Genomic DNA, 12,761 nt, shown 5'->3' with positions numbered 1-12,761 from the left:
TTGGTTTTCCATTGCTCTAACCCCTTTTTCTTGGTTTTCCTCCGCTCTAATCCCGCTTTTCTTGGTTTTTCTCCGCTCCTACCCAGCTTTTCATCGTTTTTCTCCACTCTAGCCATGCTTTTCTCGGATTTCTGCTGCTCTAACCATGCTTTTCTTCGTTTTCTTCCATTCTAACTCTGCTTTACTTGGTTTTCTTCCGCTCTAACCTCGCTTTTCTTGGTTTTCCTCTGCTCTAACCCCGCTTTTCTTGTTTTTCCTCCCTTCTATCCCCGCTTTTCTTGGTTTTCCTCCGCTCTAACCCAGCTTTTCTTGGTTTTCCACCACACTAACTTCGCTTATCTTGATTTTCCTTTGCTCTAACCCTGCTATACTTGGTTTTCCTCCGCTCTAACGCCGCTTTTCTTGGTTTTCCTCCTTTCTAACCCCTCTTTTCTTGGTTATCCTCCGCTCTAACGCCGCTTTTCTTGGTTTTCCTCCGCTCTAACTTCGCTTTTCTTGGTTTCCTCCGCTCTAACCCCGCTTTTCTTGGTTTTCCTCCGCTCTAACTTCGCTTTTCTTGGTTTTCCTCCGCTCTAACCCCGCTTTTCTTGGTTTTCCTCCGCTCTATCTTCGCTTTTCTTGGTTTTCCTTTGCACTAACCCTGCTTTTCTTGGTTTTTCTTCGCTCTTACCCCGCTTTTCTTGGTTTTCCTCCGCTCTATCACCGCTTTTCGTGGTTTTCCTACGCTCTATCACCACTTTTCTTGGTTTTCCTCCGCTCTATCACCGCTTTTCGTGGTTTTCCTACGCTCTATCACCACTTTTCTTGGTTTTCCTCCGCTCTATCACCGCTTTTCTTGGTTTTCCTACGCTCTAACACCACTTTTCTTGCTTTTCCTCCGCTCTAACCCCGCTTTCCTTGGTTTTCCTCCGCTCTAACCCCGCTTTTCTTGGTTTTCCTCCGCTCTAACCCAGCTTTTCTTGGTTTTCCTCAGCTCTAACCCCACTTTTCATGCTTTTCCTCAGCTCTAACCCTGCTTTTCTTGGTTTTCCTCCTTTCTAACCTTGCTTTTCTTGGTTTTCCTTTGCACTTATTCTGCTTTTCATGGTTTTCCTCCGCTCTAACTCTGCTTTTCTTGGTTTTCCTCCGCTCTAACTCTGCTTTTCTTGGTTTTCCTCCGCACTAACCCCTTTTTTCTTGGTTTTCTCTGCACTAACCCCGCTTTTCTTGGTTTTCCTACTCTCTAACCCAGCTTTTCTTGGTTTTCCTCCGCACTAACTTCGCTTTTCTTGGTTTTCCTTTGCTCTAACTCTGCTTTTCTTGGTTTTCCTCCGCTCTAATCCCGCTTTTCTTTGTTTTCCTCTTTTCTAACCCCGCTTTTCTTAATTTTCCTCTGCTCTATCCCAGCTTTTCTTGGTTTTCCTCCCTTCTATCCCCGCTTTTCTTGGTTTTTCTCCGCTCTAACGCCGTTTCTCTTGGTTTTCCTCCGCTCTAACACCGCTTTTCTTGGTTTTGCTTTGCTCTAACCCCGCTTTTCTTGGTTTTCCTCTGCTCTAGCCCCGCTTTTCTTGGTTTTCCTCCGCTCTATCCCCGCTTTACTTGGTTTTCCTCAGCTCTAACCCCGCTTTTATTGGTTTTCCTCCGCTCAAACCTTGCTTTTCTTGGTTTTCCTCCGCTCTAACCCCGCTTTTCTTGGTTTTCCTCCGCTCTAACCCCGCTTTTCTTGGTTTTCCTCCACACTAACCCCGCTTTTCTTGGTTTTTCTCCACTCTAACCCAGCTTTTCTTGGTATTTCTCCACTCTAACCATGCTTTTCTCGGATTTCTGCTGCTCTAACCGCGCTTTTCTTCGTTTTCCTCCTCTCTAACTTCTTTTTCTTGGTTTTCCTCCGCTCTAACCCCGCTTTTCTTTGTTATCCTCTGCACTTATTCCGCTTTTCTTGGTTTTCCTCCGCTCTAACTTCGCTTTTCTTGGTTTTCCTCCGCTCTAACCCCGCTTTTCTTGGTTTTCCTCCGCTCTAACACCACTTTTCTTGGTTTTCCTCCGCTCTAACCCCGTCTTCTTGGTTTTTCTCTGCTCTAACCCAGCTTTTCTTGGTTTTCCTCCTTTCTATCCTCGCTTTTCTTGGTTTTTCTGCGCTCTAACCCCGCTTTTCTTGGTTTTCCTCCTTTCTATCCTCGCTTTTCTTGGTTTTTCTGCGCTCTAACCCCGCTTTTCTTGGTTTTTCTCTGCTCTAACCCTGTTTCTCTTGGTTTTCCTCCGCTCTAACACCGCTTTTCTTGGTTTTCCTCCGCTCTAACCCCGCTTTTCTTGGTTTTCCTCCGCACTAACCCCGCTCATCTTGGTTTTCCTCCGCACTAACCCCGCTTTTCTTGGTTTTTCTCCACTCTAACCCAGCTTTTCATGGTTTTTCTCCACTCTAACCATGCTTTTCTCGGATTTCTGCTGCTCCAACAACGCTTTTCTACGTTTTATTCCGTTCTAACTCTGCTTTACTTGGTTTTCCTCCGCTCTAACCCCGCTTTTCTTGGTTTTCCTCTGCTCTAACCCTTCTTTTCTTGGTTTTCCTACGCTATAACCCCGCTTTTCTTGGTTTTCCTACGCTCTAACCCTGCTTTTCTTGGTTTTCCTCCGCACTAACTTCGCTTTTCTTGGTTTTCCTTTGCTCTAACTCTGCTTTTCTTGGTTTTCCTCCGATCTAATCCCGCTTTTCTTTGTTTTCCTCCTTTCTAACCCCGCTTTTCTTGGTTTTCCTCTGCTCTATCCCAGCTTTTCTTGGTTTTCCTCCCTTCTATCCCCGCTTTTCTTGGTTTTTCTCCGCTCTAAACCCGTTTCTCTTGGTTTTCCTCCGCTCTAACACCGCTTTTCTTGGTTTTCCTTTGCTCTAACCCCGCTTTTCTTAGTTTTCCTCCGCTCTAACCCAGCTTTTCTTGGTTTTCCTCAGCACTAACCCCACTTTTCATGCTTTTCCTCCGCTCTAACCCCGCTTTTCTTGGTTTTCCTCCTTTATAACCTTGCTTTTCTTGGTTTTCCTTTGCACTTATTCTGCTTTTCATGGTTTTCCTCCGCTCTAACTCTGCTTTTCTTGGTTTTCCTCCGCTCTAACTCTGCTTTACTTGGTTTTCCTCCGCACTAACCCCTTTTTTCTTGGTTTTCTCTGCACTAACCCCGCTTTTCTTGGTTTTCCTACGCTCTAACCCAGCTTTTCTTGGTTTTCCTCCGCACTAACTTCGCTTTTCTTGGTTTTCCTTTGCTCTAACTCTGCTTTTCTTGGTTTTCCTCCGCTCTAATCCCGCTTTTCTTTCTTTTCCTCCTTTCTAACCCCGCTTTTCTTGGTTTTCCTCTGCTCTATCCCAGCTTTTCTTGGTTTTCCTACGCTGTAACCCAGCTTTTCTTGGTTTTCCTCCGCACTAACTTCGCTTTTCTTGGTTTTCCTTTGCTCTAACTCTGCTTTTCTTGGTTTTCCTCCGCTCTAATCCCGCTTTTCTTTGTTTTCCTCCTTTCTAACCCCGCTTTTCTTGGTTTTCCTCTGCTCTATTTCAGCTTTTCTTGGTTTTCCTCCCTTCTATCCTAGCTTTTCTTGGATTTTCTCCGCTCTAACGCCGTTTCTCTTGGTTTTCCTCCGCTCTAACACCGCTTTTCTTGGCTTTGCTTTGCTCTAACCCCGCTTTTCTTGGTTTTCCTCCGCTCTAGCCCCGCTTTTCTTCGTTTTCCTCCGCTCTAACCCCGTTTTCTTGGTTTTCCTCCGCTCTAACCCCGCTTTACTTGGTTTTCCTCAGCTCTAACCCCGCTTTTCTTGGTTTTCCTCCGCTCTAACCTTGCTTTCCTTGGTTTTCCTCCGCTCTAACCCCGCTTTTCTTGGTTTTCCTCCGCGCTAACCCCGCTTTTCTTGGTTTTCCTCCGAACTAACCCCACTTTTCTTGGTTTTTCTCCACTCTAACCCAGCTTTTCTTGGATTTTCTGCACTCTAACCATGCTTTTCTCGGATTTCTGCTGCTCTAACCGCGCTTTTCTTCGTTTTCCTCATCTCTAACTTCTTTTTCTTGGTTTTCCTCCGCTCTAACCCCACTTTTCTTGGTTATCCTCCGCACTTATTCCGCTTTTCTTGGTTTTCCTCCACTCTAACTTCGCTTTTCTTGGTTTTCCTCCGCTCTAACCCCGCTTTTCTTGGTTTTCCTCCGCTCTAACCCCGCTTTTCTTGGTTTTCCTCCGCTCTAACCCCGTTTTCTTGGTTTTTCTCTGCTCTAACCCCGCTTTTCTTGGTTTTCCTCCTTTCTATCCTCGCTTTTCTTGGTTTTTCTGCGCTCTAACCCCGCTTTTCTTGGTTATTCTCTGCTCTAACCCCGTTTCTCTTGGTTTTCCTACGCTCTAACACCGCTTTTCTTGGTTTTCCACCGCTCTAACCTCGCTTTTCTTGGTTTTCCTCCGCACTAACCCCGCTCTTCTTGGTTTTCCTCCGCACTAACCCCGCTTTTCTTGGTTTTTCTCCACTCTAACCCAGCTTTTCATGGTTTTTCTCCACTCTAACCATGCTTTTCTCGGATTTCTGCTGCTCCAACCACGCTTTTCTACGTTTTATTCCGTTCTAACTCTGCTTTACTTGGTTTTCCTCCGCTCTAACCCCGCTTTTCTTGGTTTTCCTCTGTTCTAACCCTGCTTTTCTTGGTTTTCCTACGCTATAACCCCGCTTTTCTTGGTTTTCCTACGCTCTAACCCAGCTTTTCTTGGTTTTCCTTTGCACTAACTTCGCTTTTCTTGGTTTTCCTTTGCTCTAACTCTGCTTTTCTTGGTTTTCCTCCGCTCTAATCCCGCTTTTCTTTGTTTTCCTCCTTTCTAACCCCGCTTTTCTTGGTTTTCCTCCCTTCTATCCCCGCTTTTCTTGGTTTTTCTCCGCTCTAAACCCGTTTCTCTTAGTTTTCCTCCGCTCTAACACCGCTTTTCTTGGTTTTCCTTTGCTCTAACCCCGCTTTTCTTGGTTTTCCTCCGCTCTAACCCAGCTTTTCTTGGTTTTCCTCAGCTCTAACCCCACTTTTCATGCTTTTCCTCAGCTCTAACCCCGCTTTTCTTGGTTTTCCTCCTTTCTAACCTTGCTTTTCTTGGTTGTCCTTTGCACTTATTCTGCTTTTCATGGTTTTCCTCCGCTCTAACTCTGCTTTTCTTGGTTTTCCTCCGCTCTAACTCTGCTTTACTTGGTTTTCCTCCGCACTAACCCCTTTTTTCTTGGTTTTCTCTGCACTAACCCCGCTTTTCTTGGTTTTCCTACGCTCTAACCCAGCTTTTCTTGGTTTTCCTCCGCACTAACTTCGCTTTTCTTGGTTTTCCTTTGCTCTAACTCTGCTTTTCTTGGTTTTCCTCCGCTCTAATCCCGCTTTTCTTTGTTTTCCTCCTTTCTAACCCCGCTTTTCTTGGTTTTCCTCTGCTCTATCCCAGCTTTTCTTGGTTTTCCTACGCTGTAACCCAGCTTTTCTTGGTTTTCCTCCGCACTAACTTCGCTTTTCTTGGTTTTCCTTTGCTCTAACTCTGCTTTTCTTGGTTTTCCTCCGCTCTAATCCCGCTTTTCTTTGTTTTCCTCCTTTCTAACCCCGCTTTTCTTGGTTTTCCTCTGCTCTATTTCAGCTTTTCTTGGTTTTCCTCCCTTCTATCCTAGCTTTTCTTGGATTTTCTCCGCTCTAACGCCGTTTCTCTTGGTTTTCCTCCGCTCTAACACCGCTTTTCTTGGCTTTGCTTTGCTCTAACCCCGCTTTTCTTGGTTTTCCTCCGCTCTAGCCCCGCTTTTCTTCGTTTTCCTCCGCTCTAACCCCGTTTTCTTGGTTTTCCTCCGCTCTAACCCCGCTTTACTTGGTTTTCCTCAGCTCTAACCCCGCTTTTCTTGGTTTTCCTTCGCTCTAACATTGCTTTCCTTGGTTTTCCTCCGCTTTAACCCCGCTTTTCTTGGTTTTCCTCCGCGCTAACCCCGCTTTTCTTGGTTTTCCTCCGAACTAACCCCACTTTTCTTGGTTTTCTCCACTCTAACCCAGCTTTTCTTGGTTTTTCTCCACTCTAACCATGCTTTTCTCGGATTTCTGCTGCTCTAACCGCGCTTTTCTTCGTTTTCCTCCTCTCTAACTTCTTTTTCTTGGTTTTCCTCCGCTCTAACCCCGCTTTTCTTGGTTATCCTCCGCACTTATTCCGCTTTTCTTGGTTTTCCTCCACTCTAACTTCGCTTTTCTTGGTTTTCCTCCGCTCTAACCCCGCTTTTCTTGGTTTTCCTCCGCTCTAACCCCGCTTTTCTTGGTTTTCCTCCGCTCTAACCCCGTTTTCTTGGTTTTTCTCTGCTCTAACCCCGCTTTTCTTGGTTTTCCTCCTTTCTATCCTCGCTTTTCTTGGTTTTTCTGCGCTCTAACCCCGCTTTTCTTGGTTATTCTCTGCTCTAACCCCGTTTCTCTTGGTTTTCCTACGCTCTAACACCGCTTTTCTTGGTTTTCCACCGCTCTAACCTCGCTTTTCTTGGTTTTCCTCCGCACTAACCCCGCTCTTCTTGGTTTTCCTCCGCACTAACCCCGCTTTTCTTGGTTTTTCTCCACTCTAACCCTGCTTTTCTTGGTTTTCCTCCTTTATAACCTTGCTTTTCTTGGTTTTCCTTTGCACTTATTCTGCTTTTCTTGGTTTTCCTCCGCTCTAACTCTGCTTTTCTTGGTTTTCCTCCGCTCTAACCCTGCTTTACTTGGTTTTCCTCCGCACTAACCCCTTTTTTCTTGGTTTTCCTTTGCTATAACCCCGCTTTACTTGGTTTTTCTCCGCTATAACCCAGCTTTTCAACGATTTTCTCCACTCTAACCATGCTTTTCTCAGATTTCTGCTGCTCCAACCACGCTTTTCTACGTTTTATTCCGTTCTAACTTTGCTTTACTTGGTTTTCCTCCGCTCTAACCCCGCTTTTCTTCGTTTTCCTCTGCTCTAACCCCGCTTTTCTTGGTTTTCCTCCGCTATAACCCTGCTTTTCTTGGTTTTCCTACGCTCTAACCCAGCTTTTCTTGGTTTTCCTCCGCACTAACTTCGCTTTTCTTTGTTTTCCTCCTTTCCAACCCCGCTTTTCTTGGTTTTCCTCCGCTCTATCCCAGCTTTTCTTGGTTTTCCTCCGCTCTAAACCCGCTTTTCTTGGTTTTCATCCGCTCTAACCCCGCTTTTCTTGGTTTTCCTCCACTCTAACTTCACTATTCTTGGTTTTCCATTGCTCTAACCCCGCTTTTCTTGGTTTTCCTCCGCTCTAATCCCGCTTTTCTTGGTTTTTCTCCGCTGCTACCCAGCTTTTCATCGTTTTTCTCCACTCTAGCCATGCTTTTCTCGGATATCTGCTGCTCTAACCACGCTTTTCTTCGTTTTCTTCCATTCTAACTCTGCTTTACTTGGTTTTCCTCCGCTCTAACCTCGCTTTTCTTGGTTTTCCTCTGCTCTAACCCCGCTTTTCTTGTTTTTCCTCCCTTCTATCCCTGCTTTTCTTGGTTTTCCTACGCTCTAACCCAGCTTTTCTTGGTTTTCCTCCACACTAACTTCGCTTTTCTTGGTTTTCCTTTGCTCTAACCCTGCTATACTTGGATTTCCTCCGCTCTAACGCCGCTTTTCTTGGTTTTCCTCCTTTCTAACCCCTCTTTTCTTGGTTATCCTCCGCTCTAACCCCGCTTTTCTTGGTTCTCCTCCGCTCTAACTTCGCTTTTCTTGGTTTTCCTACGCTCTAACCCCGCTTTTCTTGGTTTTCCTCCGCTCTAACCCCGCTTTTCTTTGTTTTCCTCCTTTCTAACCCCGCTTTTCTTGGTTTTCCTCCGCTCTATCTTCGCTTTTCTTGGTTTTCCTCCGCTCTAACCCCGCTTTTCTTGGTTTTCATCCGCTCTAACCCCGCTTTTCTTGGTTTTCCTCCACTCTAACTTCACTATTCTTGGTTTTCCATTGCTCTAACACCGCTTTTCTTGGTTTTCCTCCGCTCTAATCCCGCTTTTCTTGGTTTTTCTCCGCTCCTACCCAGCTTTTCATCGTTTTTCTCCACTCTAGCCATGCTTTTCTCGGATTTCTGCTGTTCTAACCACGCTTTTCTTCGTTTTCTTCCATTCTAACTCTGCTTTTCTTGTTTTTCTTCCGCTCTAACCCCGCTTTTCTTGGTTTTCCTCCTTTCTAACCCCGCTTTTCTTGGTTTTCCTCCGCTCTATCTTCGCTTTTCTTGGTTTTCCTCCGCTCTAACCCCGCTTTTCTTGGTTTTCATCCGCTCTAACCCCGCTTTTCTTGGTTTTCCTCCACTCTAACTTCACTATTCTTGGTTTTCCATTGCTCTAACCCCGCTTTTCTTGGTTTTCCTCCGCTCTAATCCCGCTTTTCTTGGTTTTTCTCCGCTCCTACCCAGCTTTTCATCGTTTTTCTCCACTCTAGCCATGCTTTTCTCGGATTTCTGCTGCTCTAACCACGCTTTTCTTCGTTTTCTTCCATTCCAACTCTGCTTTACTTGGTTTTCCTCCGCTCTAACCTCGCTTATCTTGGTTTTCCTCTGCTCTAACCCCGCTTTTCTTGTTTTTCCTCCCTTCTATCCCTGCTTTACTTGGTTTTCCTACGATCTAACCCAGCTTTTCTTGGTTTTCCTCCACACTAACTTCGCTTTTCTTGGTTTTCCTTTGCTCTAACCCTGCTATACTTGGTTTTCCTCCGCTCTAACTCCGCTTTTCTTGGTTTTCCTCCTTTCTAACCCCTCTTTTCTTGGTTATCCTCCGCTCTAACCACGCTTTTCTTGGTTTTCCTCCGCTATAACTTCGCTTTCCTTGGTTTTCCTCCTCTCTAACCCCGCTTTTCTTGGTTTTCCTCCTTTCTAACCCCGCTTTTCTTGGTTTTCCTTCGCTCTATCACCGCTTTTCTTGGTTTTCCTACGCTCTATCACCACTTTTCTTGGTTTTCCTCCGCTCTATCACCGCTTTTCTTGGTTTTCCTACGCTCTAACACCACTTTTCTTGGTTTTCCTTCGCTCTAACCCCGCTTTTCTTGGTTTTCCTCCGCTCTAACCCCGCTTTCCTTGGTTTTCCTTCGCTATAACCCCGCTTTTCTTGGTTTTCCTACGCTCTAACCCAGCTTTTCTTGGTTTTCCTCCGCTCTAACCCCGCTTTTCTTGGTTTTCCTTTGCTCTAACCCTGTTTTTGTTGGTTTTTCTCTGCTCTAACGCCGCTTTTCTTGGTTTTCTTCCCTTCTATCACCGCTTGTCTTGGTTTTCCATCGCTCTAACCCCGTTTCTCTTGGTTTTCCTCTTCTCTAACCCCGCTTTTCTTGGTTTTCCTCCGCACTAACCCCGCTTTTCTTGGTTTTTCTCCACTCTAACCCAGCTTTTCTTGGTTTTTCTCCACTCTAACCATGCTATTCTCAGATTTCTGCTGCTCTAACCGCGCTTTTCTTCGTTTTCTTCCTCTCTAACTTCTTTTTCTTGGTTTTCCTCCGCTCTAACCACGCTTTTCATGGTTATCCTGTGCACTTATTCCGCTTTTCTTGGTTTTCCTCCGCTCTAACCCCGCTTTTCTTGGTTTTCCTCTGCACTAACCCCTCTTTTCTTGGTTTTCCTCCGCACTAACCCCTTTTTTCTTGGTTTTCCTCTGCACTAACCCCGCTTTTCTTGGTTTTTCTCCACTCTAACCATGCTTTTCTCAGATTTCTGCTGCTCCAACCACGCTTTTCTACGTTTTATTCCGTTCTAACTTTGCTTTACTTGGTTTTCCTCCGCTCTAACCCCGCTTTTCTTGGTTTTCCTCTGCTCTAACCCCGCTTTTCTTGGTTTTCCTCCGCTATAACCCTGCTTTTCTTGGTTTTCCTACGCTCTAACCCAGCATTTCTTGGTTTTCCTCCGCACTAACTTCGCTTTTCTTGGTTTTCCTCCTTTCTAACCCCGCTTTTCTTGGTTATCCTCCGCTCTATCCCAGCTTTTCTTGGTTTTCCTCCGCTCTAACCCCGCTTTTCTTGGTTTTCATCCGCTCTAACCCCGCTTTTCTTGGTTTTCCTCCGCTCTAACTTCACTATTCTTGGTTTTCCATTGCTCTAACCCCTTTTTCTTGGTTTTCCTCCGCTCTAATCCCGCTTTTCTTGGTTTTTCTCCGCTCCTACCCAGCTTTTCATCGTTTTTCTCCACTCTAGCCATGCTTTTCTCGGATTTCTGCTGCTCTAACCATGCTTTTCTTCGTTTTCTTCCATTCTAACTCTGCTTTACTTGGTTTTCTTCCGCTCTAACCTCGCTTTTCTTGGTTTTCCTCTGCTCTAACCCCGCTTTTCTTGTTTTTCCTCCCTTCTATCCCCGATTTTCTTGGTTTTCCTCCGCTCTAACCCAGCTTTTCTTGGTTTTCCACCACACTAACTTCGCTTATCTTGATTTTCCTTTGCTCTAACCCTGCTATACTTGGTTTTCCTCCGCTCTAACGCCGCTTTTCTTGGTTTTCCTCCTTTCTAACCCCTCTTTTCTTGGTTATCCTCCGCTCTAACCCCGCTTTTCTTGGTTTTCCTCCGCTCTAACTTCGCTTTTCTTGGTTTCCTCCGCTCTAACCCCGCTTTTCTTGGTTTTCCTCCGCTCTAACTTCGCTTTTCTTGGTTTTCCTCCGCTCTAACCCCGCTTTTCTTGGTTTTCCTCCGCTCTATCTTCGCTTTTCTTGGTTTTCCTTTGCACTAACCCTGCTTTTCTTGGTTTTTCTTCGCTCTTACCCCGCTTTTCTTGGTTTTCCTCTGCTCTATCACCGCTTTTCGTGGTTTTCCTACGCTCTATCACCACTTTTCTTGGTTTTCCTCCGCTCTATCACCGCTTTTCGTGGTTTTCCTACGCTCTATCACCACTTTTCTTGGTTTTCCTCCGCTCTATCACCGCTTTTCTTGGTTTTCCTACGCTCTAACACCACTTTTCTTGGTTTTCCTCCGCTCTAACCCCGCTTTCCTTGGTTTTCCTCCGCTCTAACCCCGCTTTTCTTGGTTTTCCTCCGCTCTAACCCAGCTTTTCTTGGTTTTCCTCAGCTCTAACCCCACTTTTCATGCTTTTCCTCAGCTCTAACCCCGCTTTTCTTGGTTTTCCTCCTTTCTAACCTTGCTTTTCTTGGTTTTCCTTTGCACTTATTCTGCTTTTCATGGTTTTCCTCCGCTCTAACTCTGCTTTTCTTGGTTTTCCTCCGCTCTAACTCTGCTTTACTTGGTTTTCCTCCGCACTAACCCCGCTTTTCTTGGTTTTCTCTGCACTAACCCCGCTTTTCTTGGTTTTCCTACGCTCTAACCCAGCTTTTCTTGGTTTTCCTCCGCACTAACTTCGCTTTTCTTGGTTTTCCTTTGCTCTAACTCTGCTTTTCTTGGTTTTCCTCCGCTCTAATCCCGCTTTTCTTTGTTTTCCTCCTTTCTAACCCCGCTTTTCTTGGTTTTCCTCTGCTCTATTTCAGCTTTTCTTGGTTTTCCTCCCTTCTATCCTAGCTTTTCTTGGATTTTCTCCGCTCTAACGCCGTTTCTCTTGGTTTTCCTCCGCTCTAACACCGCTTTTCTTGGCTTTGCTTTGCTCTAACCCCGCTTTTCTTAGTTTTCCTCCGCTCTAGCCCCGCTTTTCTTCGTTTTCCTCCGCTCTAACCCCGTTTTCTTGGTTTTCCTCCGCTCTAACCCCGCTTTACTTGGTTTTCCTCAGCTCTAACCCCGCTTTTCTTGGTTTTCCTCCGCTCTAACATTGCTTTCCTTGGTTTTCCTCCGCTCTAACCCCGCTTTTCTTGGTTTTCCTCCGCGCTAACACCGCTTTTCTTGGTTTTCCTCCGAACTAACCCCACTTTTCTTGGTTTTCTCCACTCTAACCCAGCTTTTCTTGGTTTTTCTCCACTCTAACCATGCTTTTCTCGGATTTCTGCTGCTCTAACCGCGCTTTTCTTCGTTTTCCTCCTCTCTAACTTCTTTTTCTTGGTTTTCCTCCGCTCTAACCCCGCTTTTCTTGGTTATCCTCCGCACTTATTCCGCTTTTCTTGGTTTTCCTCCACTCTAACTTCGCTTTTCTTGGTTTTCCTCCGCTCTAACCCCGCTTTTCTTGGTTTTCCTCCGCTCTAACCCCGCTTTTCTTGGTTTTCCTCCGCTCTAACCCCGTTTTCTTGGTTTTTCTCTGCTCTAACCCCGCTTTTCTTGGTTTTCCTCCTTTCTATCCTCGCTTTTCTTGGTTTTTCTGCGCTCTAACCCCGCTTTTCTTGGTTATTCTCTGCTCTAACCCCGTTTCTCTTGGTTTTCCTACGCTCTAACACCGCTTTTCTTGGTTTTCCACCGCTCTAACCTCGCTTTTCTTGGTTTTCCTCCGCACTAACCCCGCTCTTCTTGGTTTTCCTCCGCACTAACCCCGCTTTTCTTGGTTTTTCTCCACTCTAACCCCGCTTTTCTTGGTTTTCCTCCTTTATAACCTTGCTTTTCTTGGTTTTCCTTTGCACTTATTCTGCTTTTCTTGGTTTTCCTCCGCTCTAACTCTGCTTTTCTTGGTTTTCCTCCGCTCTAACCCTGCTTTACTTGGTTTTCCTCCGCACTAACCCCTTTTTTCTTGGTTTTCCTTTGCTATAACCCCGCTTTACTTGGTTTTTCTCCGCTATAACCCAGCTTTTCAACGATTTTCTCCACTCTAACCATGCTTTTCTCAGATTTCTGCTGCTCCAACCACGCTTTTCTACGTTTTATTCCGTTCTAACTTTGCTTTACTTGGTTTTCCTCCGCTCTAACCCTGCTTTTCTTCGTTTTCCTCTGCTCTAACCCCGCTTTTCTTGGTTTTCCTCCGCTATAACCCTGCATTTCTTGGTTTTCCT

This window comes from Coturnix japonica, chromosome 11 (genome assembly GCF_054131305.1).
Source record: "Coturnix japonica strain WE chromosome 11, WE-NBRP24, whole genome shotgun sequence".
NCBI lineage: Eukaryota > Metazoa > Chordata > Aves > Galliformes > Phasianidae > Coturnix > Coturnix japonica.
This window is presented reverse-complemented; position numbering follows the sequence as displayed.